General features: G+C 33.4%; 1 long non-coding RNA gene and 1 pseudogene across 1 annotated transcript; one reads left to right on the top strand and one right to left on the bottom strand.

The window, feature by feature from the left end:
* The first annotated feature begins 2,993 nt into the window (after nt 1-2,993).
* LOC112100830 lies at nt 2,994-5,007 on the top strand (annotated as a pseudogene).
* A 2,417-nt stretch (nt 5,008-7,424) lies between these two features.
* LOC18052063 lies at nt 7,425-10,173 on the bottom strand. Its single transcript, XR_002907165.1, has 4 exons — nt 9,907-10,173; nt 8,894-9,051; nt 8,696-8,780; nt 7,425-7,802 (listed from the first exon to the last, which is right to left on the bottom strand). It is a non-coding gene; the product is annotated as an uncharacterized LOC18052063 (long non-coding RNA).
* Nucleotides 10,174-12,632: the final 2,459 nt, after the last annotated feature.

A 12,632-nucleotide genomic window follows, 5' to 3' on the forward strand; every position in this document is an offset into this window, starting at 1 on the left:
GATGTAGCATCATCATTTCTCATCTTTTTGTATTCTCTATTATTTAATAAATTAGTTGAAATTAAAAAAATAATCACATTATAAAATATTAAAAAAATATTAGATTACAAAAGATTACATGTCTCTTTCTCTTTCTATTTAAATTCAATAATATATAATCATTAATAATAATTAATTATAAGTTTTGAAACATTCATTTATTTTATTATGCTAACAATTAAACTTTACTGACTTAAATACATCAATTAATTAATATAGGAAGGAGAGTTCCTTCATTTTCCTTCAACAATGTCATTAGGGCCTAATTTTAATGTCATAATCTCATATTTAATTATGCAACCTCTTGTTTAGTGCCTTTTGGCTTCTTCAAACTCTATAAATATTAAATAGTTAAGATTTATAATATCATTATTTCTCATCTTTTTGTATTCTCTATTATTTAATATATTGTTTGCGATTAAAAAATAATTACATTATAAAATATTAAAAAAATATTAGATTACAAAAGATTACATATCTCTTCCTCTTTCTATTTAAATTCAACAATATGTAACCATTAATAATAATTAATTATAAGTTTTAAAACATTCATTTATTTTATTAAGCCAACTACTAAACTTTAGTGGTTTAAAATACATCAACTAATTAATATAAGAAGAAACGTTTCTTTATCTTCCCTTACCAATATCACTTGGGCCTAATTTTAATGTCATAATCTCATATTTTATTATGCAACTTTTTGTTTAGTGTCTTTTGGCTTCTTCAAACTCTATAAATATTAAGTATTTACGATTTGTTATGTTTGAGTTTTTTTTTTTATTTAACCAACATCCTCTTTAGAAATATTCTTGTGTTTTTATTTTTTGACTTATTTGAATTTTTAGTATTTTATGCTTCATGGAGTACTCTTTTCTTCATGAGTTGAACAATGATAAAAATAGTTGGATGATAAGAGTTAGACTTTGTAGAATGTGAAAGTCTGTTAATATGAAGAAGAATGGAAAATTGATTAGTGTGAATATATTTTTTATTAATAAAAACGTTGTGTACACTTAACTATACACATTAATATATATTTTTAAAGTTAACAAAAAAATAATTAACTTTCATAAATAACATTAGTTTTATAAGGCTGCGTCATCTTTAAAAAAATTAATTCATAATTTTTATCAATTTTGTCAAGTGTAAAGTAAAAAAAAAGAAAAGATAATACTACATTTTTTTTTAAAGCTGCGTGAAGCGCGGTTATATTTCCTAGTTCACAATAATTAATACACTTTTTTATGGAGAGTTGGCGAATGGGGTGGCATGACGGGCGATGACCGCCCGCAATTGTCAAGATAATAATAATAAAAGCCTTTTACTCTTTTTTTTAATTATTTTTATTACTCGAATGGTTTTTTTTTTCAAAGTAAACTTCTTGATGAATTTAATCTAAATACTAAAGTCTTTTGTTAACTACCGTTTGTATCTAATGCAAAAACATTATTATGGGGAAATTTGATGACGTTATATAGTTTTTAAAATATTTACTGTCAATTGTATTATAAAAAAATCAATTATAAAATAAATTAATTAGATGTTCGGTAAAATTTATTTTTAAAAGTTATATGAGTTTCAAAAGTAATCATATATATTGAATAAATCCTATTAATAACTATTATAATAATTCAAATAAAAAAATGAACATAATATTTAATAAAATTTATTTACACATTTATGAACATGTATATATATATATATATATAATGGAAAACTTAAAATAAATATTTTTATTTTATTAATTTTTTTATATTGCCATCTCAATATAATTGGTAATGATAATAGTCTAACTAAATATAATGACTTTATTTCTTAATTGAAGAAGGATGATTTTAAATTTTTATAATACATGTGAGGGTGAATGTATATAAAATTATATTAAATATAAAATTGATTCTCAAAATTAAATTTTGAAAAGGAGTGATGGTATTTGAACACCTAATTTCCCTCACCTGCTCCTAATAATTACTTTAATGTAAATTTCCATTTTATTCTTATATGAGATTACTAAAAAGGATAAATACGCTTTAAGTACCAACAATACAAATAATTTTTTACAAGAACAGAGCTATTCAATCAATTTTGTCTTGTCTTTACATTAATGATATTCTGATTTTTTCAAATTATTTCAATTCTCAAACTACCTCTGTTATCTAGTTTGTAGTAAGGAAGAAGAAGTCGAAATAGCTGGACACTCATGAATGACGACAACGAACTAGTACCCCCACCCCCACTGCATAATTTGTTAGCCATAAAGATTGTGGGATTTACCAAAACCAAAAAGAGAATTGTTGGGGAAAAATCCATGAAAATGACCCTACAAAAATGGTTTCAATGTAAAGAAATATATTTATCTGTCAAATACCAGTTTTGTTTATGCCAATGGCTAAGATGGAGAAATCAGGAGAAGGACAATTTATTGGTGCTGGAGATCTGCTAGAGATTTAAATTTAATTTTTCTTAAGGAATTATGTGTAATTTTGTTGGCATGTATGCCTAAATCCATTTAAGTTAACAACCAGATTTTTGGAGTTTTAAATGATGGGGAATATGAAAAAAGATTAAAAAAAGAAACGATAATAAGGGAAAATTTGGAACTACATGGGGTATATTGAGAGAGAGAAATCATTTTAAAATGTTTTACGGGATTAATTAAGAAATGGGATTTAATGAGACAAATTAAGAGGGTTAAATATCTAATGAGAGAAATTAAGAAGATTAAATATCATAATTTTTTAAAAAAATTACTCTTTTCATACTAGTTTAAAATCTGTGTAGGATGGAATAATTTTGTCAAAAATAAGTTTTAGAAAAATTTATCAAATATTAGAAATAGATAATAGTCATCGACTTTGTTGAATTAGCATCTGCTAATTGCTGTGGACACACTGGGTCACAGCTCAACGGATTGGAAAAATGAAAAGGAACGCAAAAACGCACTTTTTTTGGAAATGGTAGCTGACGCACTGGATTTTTCAGCGGGAAAGAGATTCCTCCTCTCCCCCGAACCCCCTCTCCTCCTTTTGGTGAGGTGAAGGCCGCAATCCTTCAGATAAGACTTAAGATAAGACTTAAGGGTATGTATATGCTTATCTGAACTCCTTCAGATAAGAGTTTAGATAAGAGTATAAGAGTTCAGATAAGAATATGAGAAATGCTTTATTCTATTCCTATCGGAATTGCGGGCTTTAAAACGTTATGTTATCCTTAAAAGCCCGAAGGGTGGATAAAAGGTTGTTTTAAGGCGAGTTTGATGTTTTTACACTGCCGGAGGCACACTATGTTAGTTTCTCAAGGTTTTGCTAGTTGATGAAAGGTGTGGGAATTTAGCAGAGAAAAATGTTAGCGATAAAGAGATTGAATCGGAGTAGTTGGAAACACGAATGTGGAAGTATCGTATTAAACTTAAGAGGATTAAGGAGAAGATAAGCTTGCGGCCCAACAAGCTGCACAGAAACAAAAGCCCAAGCAAACTACTGATCAGGCTCGGAGGAGGAAAATGTCGAAGGGCCAAGATGGAATTCTTAAGTATATGTTGAAGCTAATGGAGGTCTGCACTCTGCAAAGCTCATGGATTTGTGTACGGAATCGTTCCTGAGAAAGGTAAGCCAGTCAGTGGCTCATCCGATAGTATTAGAGCTTGATGGAAGGAAAAGGTGAAATTTGATAAGAATGGGCCAGCAGCATAGCGAAGTATGAAGCAGAGTGTTCAGCCATGAGTGAGGCTGATAATAATAATCGAAATGGAAACTCGCAGAGCATTCTACAAGACCTAGAAGATGCAAATCTAGGGTCTCTCTTGTCTTTGATGCAACATTGTGATACCCCTCAAAGAAAGTACCCATTGGAGAAAGGAGTTCCGCCTCCTTGGTGGCCAACCGGCAATGAAGATTGGTGGCCAACTGGTAATGAAACATATGTCACCTGATACTGCGAATATCAGGGGGCATTTGCGCCAATCAAAGTGCTTACAAGATAAGATGACTGCCGAGGAGGGTGCAATTCGGTTGGGGGTTTTGAGCCGAGAGGAATCTCTTATTCGACAGCCCAGCAGTGAAAACGGAACTTCTGGGATTACTGAGGTGCCTCCACGAGTTCATGGTAATAAGAAGAACCAGCTATTAGCAGTGGTAGTGACTACGATGTTGTTGACATTGATGATGTTGTGGGTTCTGTTTCATCCAAAGAAAACAGGACAAATCAACCAGTGGATCGTGGAGCCAGTAACTAGTCATCACAACGCGACTATCCATTCATTCCAAGATAAAGAACGAGCAGAAAAACGACGAAGGGCAAAAAGACCTCGTGTGACATCCAGTAGTGCTGATCAACAGCCTGGGGAGTCCCTCAACGATTATCAACATGATGAATCAAGAAAAACTTTGCCTGATATTAACCATAGTGATGAACTGTTGATCGACTATAACATGCAAGGTAATCAAGAACAAAACAATGCAGTGACTGCGTTGAGGCCTGTTAAGGGAGGTTTTGATGGCCACTCCTAAATTTCAGCATCTGAGTTCAACAATTTTTCTGCTATCCCTTCGGCCGACGTAATGGCTACTCAGAGCGTGTATGTGGATGAGAGACCTGCAGTATATCCAATGATGCAAAATATTGAATTGCAGCACGTTGATACTCGCAATTTCTGCAGTCCACCATTTGAGTTTGGGCACAGTAATGGTGGGCACCATAGTCAGATTGAAACAAATGTACCGCAGGTTGGGCCAGAGGTTGGTGGAGTTCATGTTCCGGCATTTCGTAGAAATGAAAATGAGATTACTACTAATGGAGGAGAATTACCCCATTATATAAACAACACATTTCACAGTGAACAAGAGAGGACTTTAATTTGATCATCAGTTTGGATCTCTACTGGACAGCATGCCATGGATGGAAGGCTCTTTAGATGTCATTATAGTTGATGACTTTGATGACGACTTGCTGAAATACTTTGGGGCATAGTTTGTGAATAATTATACTTTGATCTTCTATCGTGGCCAAAGTTCTCTCGGACCAGCTATTTTAGCTTATTGTCCAATTCTTATGATCGGGCCTGCAAAGACGTGGCACTCATTGTTGACCTTGGTGCAGAACATTTTTCTTACCAATCATCTTAATGCAGTGAAGCTGTTATCATTCATGCATTTCATAACTGTAAGTCTTACGAACATATTTCATTTACTGTTTTACAAGTCATTGTTCTGAAAACAAATGAAGGCATGGCAGTTTAATGGAAATGGTTCAATTTGTTAGACTCGCCGGATATGCAGATTCACTGCCTTTTATGTAATCTTCTTCCTTCGATGGTTATATAGCTTTCTTTCATTGTTATTAACAAAGCAAGAGCTGCTGTTGATAATTATTATACAATGATAGTGGATTAAAAGTTGACATTTAATGAGGGAGGATTTCTCATTAAACCTTTCTTTTACGGAGATTCTGCACATACATATTCTTACTCAGTAGAGCTATAATTTATAGAAACAAAAGAACACAAGCCCTTGGCTCCTATTATGAACGAGTTAAGACTAATAATGGTAGTAAGATTATATAGAGATGATTGATGGGTAGCTCCGTAATGTCAAAGCAAAGGACATTAATCAGAGCTCAATGTTGAGATTCAGGGGGAGGTGCTGTGGGGTGCCGAAGCCATGGGGCCATGGTTGGGTTGCTGATGGAACCTGTCCCACACCCAAAACACCTGCTGGGCCTGGGCCTTTGCCTGTCCGGCTGTCCCTGTGCTGCCGCTTTGTCAAACTCATCCTGTCGATTTCAAAAGAAGAAAATTCGAGATCTATTTATTTCTTTATTACCAGAAAAGGGAGTTGGCTATACTCTACAGTTTACGGTACATTCTGGAATGTTTTAATTGTTATGCCGAACAGCTGAAATTTAAAAATTATAAATGCATCACTTTGTTACTTAATAATTTCATATTAAGAATTTTTATTTTTAAAATAAATTGCTTTGACTCTTTTTGTGGGTGCATACTAGATCAGTGCAAAATGGTCAAAACATTTTCGCCGTAATTAAATTTATTTTCACTTTGTTTTTCTGTCTAGTGGCTGGCTAAGCATGCTTATGTGGCGTCAATTATTTTATCTCATGTCATTTTAATTCTTTCTTGTTATAGGAGCAATTTTACAAAAGCATGTCAAAAAGAGCTGCGCCGCACAGACAATCGACTAGTTATCATTCCTGTGAGAGAACTCAAAGAACATATATGGCTATAAATGAGGTTGTATTGTACAAATTCGTAATGGAATTGGTGAATAATAATTTAAAAAAATTATAAGGATATGATGTGTTTTTTCATCCAACCAGTATTGTCGTCATTTATTAGGTTATTACATTAAAAAAAAAAAAAGATATGGCTCTTATCATTATTGAAACTATTATTGCTATAATATCATTTGATAAAATTATTAATAAAGACATATCAATATTTGATAAATCTATTCTATATATTTAGACAGATGTTATGTTGGAGCAGCTTTAACATAGAACAACCTCTAGAACCATTCGATACTTGAATTTAAAATAATTATAACAACATGCATGTAATGATTCTCAGAGCTATTCTACCTTAAATCTACTCTAAAATAATAGAATCCATTTATTTAACTTATAGGATATGTAAGTTGCGCTCTCTAATAAAAGTGGGGTGTGGCCCACTAATTTGAATGAATTCAAGAATTTGACTAAACGATTTTTCAAGCAGGCTCTGTCTACAATGCCCCTTGGGCATGGAACCCCCTTACTTTGTTAGGTAGTGACGTAGCCGTTGGATGAAAAAGAGAAAAATCGGACGTGTAAGGAGTGGGCACGCAGCAGTTTAAGGAAACCGGAAGAGGCGGTCATTAGAAAGGAACTATTCATGTTGCAATTACTGTGTTAAACGAAACAAGAAAGATGGCGTGTATAACAAAAATAGTTTGAGGGAACAAGTATTTGTAGTAGTAAGCATATCTAAAAGGGTGATTAAAAAGTACGTTGTGAACAAGTCAATTGTGGCCGGAGGCATGTGAAAGTAATACTACAGCAATGAAGAAGATAATGAGATTAACTGATGTTAATTATAGTAGTAATGAGTTAATAAAAAACATGTTAACTATCAGAGAAATGGAGTAGACGGTTAAGATGCGGAGGAGGAAACGACCAACATCAGTAAAATAGATTGTTTGATTAAGGAATAACCTATGTTAGAACGGAAGCAATATGGTCAAGTAGAAGCCAGCAAGTTAACAGCAAAGTTGAGCAATATTTAAATTGGAAGCGAGCATACTTGAAATAAAGTAAATAGTGCCGCAAACACAAATGGAAGGGAGAAATGGATCAGGGATGTTGAATATAGAAGGAACAAATATGAAATAGGGAGAAGATAATTGTATTGTAGGTGCTAGGAGGCGGAGAAAAAAATATAAGCTGCAATGTGGACGTAAGAGATAGAGTACATAAGTTGGAAACATATAATCGTGAAACTTGCACAATGTTGTAGCATGTTAACAACATCTATTAATTGATAGCAAAACATAGTTACAGTAGATGATATTTTGCAATAACTAAATATAGGAGCACACAAAATGTGGATAAGTTTCGTGGTTGGTAGAGTTCGTTTGATGGCGGTCATTATAATGAAATAGACAGATAAGTTTCATTTTCAAGCATTGGAAGAAATGTAAGGTGGACAATTGTGGAGGACACAGCAGACCGTAGGTATCAAAAGGCCATGTCCCTCGAGAGTCACCGCTACAGGCCTGCAACGTGAGTAAAGGCAACCATTAAATGAGAATTCAAGTAAGAATGACAATGTAACTAACTTACTTATATCAAAGCAAGAGCTCATACAGGCATATGTAAAAAATTAATGTGGAGTTGAATGTTGAAATTCATAGGTGAATGAAATATTAACAGCAACCGTGGAGGAAGTGGATGTTAGCAATTAATGAGCAGGTAATGTGGTGGAACGATTTATCATATCCCAAAGAGATTTGTGGTGAAGGTGAAAATATTAATTCATTCTATATGAGAAGACAAATTATCAACATCATGGTGTTACAACGAATTAAAAATACGATTCCCACAAGCAACCGAACCCGAAGAAAAGTAAGGATTATCAACCATGAAAATCCCTGTCACACCAACAAATGCAAATGGTTACCGTGATACCCAAAAATTATTGCCTTATGCATGCATAGGACGTATTAGTATGAATAGCAGAGACAAACAGTAGAAATAGAATTTACATGAAATATGAATTTCTGAAGCTCGTGTGCAAGGCTTGTGATGGAGAAAATTGTGTGAAATAAATGTAGGATATGTATTGAAAACTGCATAAAAGTAAGTACAATATGCAAAGAAGTAAAAGAAATATCCTCGATCGTAGTGATGATATTTGGTATATAGTTAGCAATCCACGTGCACATACCAATGTTGAGGCGGGATATGATAAATATGATAATATCCAAGTAATGAATGCAGGGTTAATAATTTTGTGCGCACATGAAAGTTGGGTTGAAAATAATACGAGCCGTAACTATTTAAAACGAAATTGTTCCAATAGCTGCCTCAATAACTTGTAAAGTCAATTGATATCCCTAAAAATTGGACTCCATAGTTTTAAAAAAGAAAAAGAAAAAGAAAGACTTACTTATTGAATCTTCATCACTGCTGCTTGATGGTAGTCGCAAGAAATTTTGTCCAGCAGCAAGAGTTGTGTCCGAATGTGGACTGATCTGAAACGGTTAAAAAATGTGAAATAGTTAACTGAAAGGGTTGTTTTCAGAATAATTTTGAGAGAAATGCGGAGTGTGGATAATATATATTACAAGAAACATGGGAATTTGACCTGTTTTGTATGAGGAATACGGTAAGGCGTGTCTTCTACAATTGTGGCTTGTGCACGAGGAGGAAGGAGCAAAACAGTAGAAACGCGGGACATCCATGGAAAATCTTTTGGCAGTGTATTCATCCCCGGTCCATAAGTATCCCTATATAAATACATTACTAATGCATAACACAAATACATATCAATTACATTAGCATCCCCAAACGAAACTAACAAAAACATTTCATATCAACTCCACGAAAAAGATATACAAATTCAGTTAGTGCATGTACCATTACCCCCATATCATCAGCTTGCTTCATGCTTCTCATTCACATTATTTAAATATTCGCTGCAATTTCACTTTTCTTGTTACTAATTTTCCATGCATGTTCAATGTAAACTTAATAAAACCCACGCTACTGTGGAATTCTATGTCATACATTGGGTACTCATTGCTTATACTTACAAACATACAATCCTAATCAAGAAATTAATCCCTTTACTATGATACAAATGCAAACTTTTATTATCTAAATTTAAATAATTCAGTAGGATTGACAATTAACATGTCATGTCTGGTGCTTTTATGAAATTCTATTCGAATGCATTGTCATGACTAACTTAAAGAAAGGCAAAGCAAATGCCACCAACACACTCAAGTTACAGAGCATAACACCAACCTTCTCCTTCATCCTACTACTTTGAATAGGCCACATTGAACTGCTGCTAAATAATCCCCAAATCATTTCGATAATTATTGGCCGAAACCCCTCTATTTTTCAATCTCTGTACGACATAAATTTTGGAACCATGTATATGCACAACACTTCATTTATTCAACTGCGTTCAATTTCTCCACTCAACCACCAACCGCGTTGTGCAGACATATCCTTAATTTAAATTTAAATTTAATTTTTTCCCCTTTACTCCTAAATGATAACTTATCCAAACAAAACGTTCAATTTCCACCATCCACTTTTATCACCGACAAATGATTCCTATCTCTAATCTCAGATTCAAATTACACTGACCTTAAATTTTGTTAACCCAATTCCTTCTGCCTTGTTTAATACTGCCACGCCAAGCTGCAAGTCACCAAAAGCCAATTCAAAAATCGCACACGGAAGCGCTGCCCCAACCGCAGTTACGCCTTGCCCACTTCAATTTTCTTGCATTCGAGAAACTGCAGTCATCGCCCGAAATGGCCAGTAAGGGTTTACAGACCCTAAAACTAATTTCCAACAAACAAGCTGGAAGAAACTGATTTCGACGGTTGCCTACTGTTATTGACTTTTACCCCTTTCAAACCCCATCCGTTAGATTAAATTATTTATAATCTAACGGCTACACGGGATACTAACAAAAAAAAGGGGTACCATGTCCCTCGGGCATGGTAGCTGGACCCTTTCAAGCAATCGTTAACTTTTTTGGGCGGTTATCAAGTGGCATTTTCTTTTCTCTTTATTTAACTGAAAATTTTTCAATGGTCTTGACGGCTTGAGAGTTGAGAGGATGAAAATAGGGAAGGTCAGTATAGGGGCCCAGCGCCAGCCCAGTGGGGCCCACGTAGCAACTGCGTCGGCTATAAGCAGTGCGAGCATTTCAAGGTTTGAGGAATTCTATTCAATAGTTCATTTTTGTGTAAAAAACAATATATTAGGAAAATAAACTATTATTGCTATAATATCATTTGATAAAATTATTAATAAAGACATATATCAATATCTGATAAATCTATTCTATATATTTAGGCAGATGTTATGTTGGAGCAGCTTTAACATAGAACAGCCTCTAGAACTGTTCGATACTTGTAATTAAATTTAAAATAATTATAACAACATGCATGTAACGATTCTCAAAACTATTCTACCTTAAATATACTCTAAAATAATAGAATCCATTTATTTAACTTATAGGATATGTAAGTTACGCTCTCTAATAAAAGTTGTCCTTGGTCTATTGACAAACTGGATCATTGGCATTTGACGCTCCCAAAATTAAGATGATCATGCGTATTGCTCAAGTAATGATGAGATTTGAGCACATACTTAAAGAAAGAGACTGCTATATATATGTCCCCCAATTTCCTAACTTTATTAGGTTAAAAATTGAAGGAGATAGCTAGCTAGGTAGACCTACTTCAATTTCTACCACTACAAGAAAAAAGGATCTACTATGACAGTCCTCTTGTGACAGTTTTTGATCTGGAGAGCTACAACGATAGACTGATGATAGATTTTTTTTCTATCATGCATTTACGACATACTTGTGATAGAAATTTTATCTATCAAACATTTATGATAGACTGGTGATAAATTATTTGGCTATCAAAAAGTAATGACAAGTTTGTGATACAATTTTGGTTGTCAAGCAGCTTTTTTATTTTGATTTTATTTTACAAGATTGACTGAAAATTTTAAAATAAATAAAAATTAAATAAAGAATAAACGGTATCGTTTAGATTAAAAGAGAAAATAAGAAACGACACCATTTAGATAGAAACTAAATAAAAACAAAACCCTCTTTAGTTTTAACCATCGTATTTTTTTCCCAAAGTGTTGGCACTCTCATTCTTGTCTCTCGCTCAGTCACTCTTGTCAATCTCACACTCACAAAGCCCTTCTCGCCCGAAATCCTTGCATGGGCACTGAACCACTGCCGACGTTCTCTTGTATTTCACTATTGATTTTGGCCCTCACCAAGAACTATATGGAATACCCACCAAACGCGTGTGCTGCTATTATTGAATTTTTCCCTAACTGAGAACCCTCACTTGCCCACTGTCGCAACCATTTGATCAATACAGGTAAATAATGTTTCTAGTGTTGTGTTCCATTTCAATTTTAATGTTCTTGTCAATTTCGAACCCTAGATTTGTAAAACTTAGAAACCCTAGATGTGTTCTTGTCAAATTCGAACCCTGTACACCTAAATCTTGAAAATCCTAGATGTGTTCTTGTCAAATTTGAACCCTATACATGTAAAAGTTGAAAATCCTAGGTGTGCTCTTGTTAAATTTGGATCTATTTGATTAGTCTTTTATGTTTATTTATTTATGAAATTTTAAAAATTTATTCATTTGTTTTGGAATTTAATTGTTATAGTTTTATTATTAAATTCATTTTGGCTGTAAATATCCTTGCCAATTTAATCGTGATGGGTGTTAGGATATTAACTAGGCTGGTTTATCATTTGGGCTTTTCTAATAACTATTTTTTTTTCACTTTTTGTGGATGCATGGAACTATATATATAGATAGTTCTCAAATTCGTTCACTGTGATGCAAAGTCTTTTTTTTTCATTGGTTAAATTTACTAATTCGTTGAAATTACCGAAGCTTAGAACTACAAAATCAGACAGAGGCTTTGCTCTTGACTGTGACAAATCACTTGCATGTAGCTGTATGTTTACTTTCTTCGAATTGGGGATCTCCAAGTATTTGATAAAAAGCGTGAATGAATCTTGGCACTTTAATTGTTGCAGTCCATTTCTATCTATGAGGAGCCAAGGAATATGAAGCTTATTTTGTTCATTCGTAAAGCAAAGCTGATACAATTCATGGCAAAACTTGATGAGGTGTTGTATTTAATCTTGCTCTTGCTTAGTCTAGGTGTACAGTTCACCTATCACATATTGTTCAATTTAAGTTGACATATTGTTGCTTTGCTTTTTGAAGGACTGAGTTGTGTTAACTTACAGGAATTCAAGAATCGTGAGAGTTTAAATCTATATTTTATATTTTATATGAATTTGGCTC

This window comes from Citrus clementina, unplaced genomic scaffold (assembly GCF_000493195.1).
Source record: "Citrus clementina cultivar Clemenules unplaced genomic scaffold, Citrus_clementina_v1.0 scaffold_2, whole genome shotgun sequence".
NCBI classification, from domain to species: domain Eukaryota; kingdom Viridiplantae; phylum Streptophyta; class Magnoliopsida; order Sapindales; family Rutaceae; genus Citrus; species Citrus x clementina.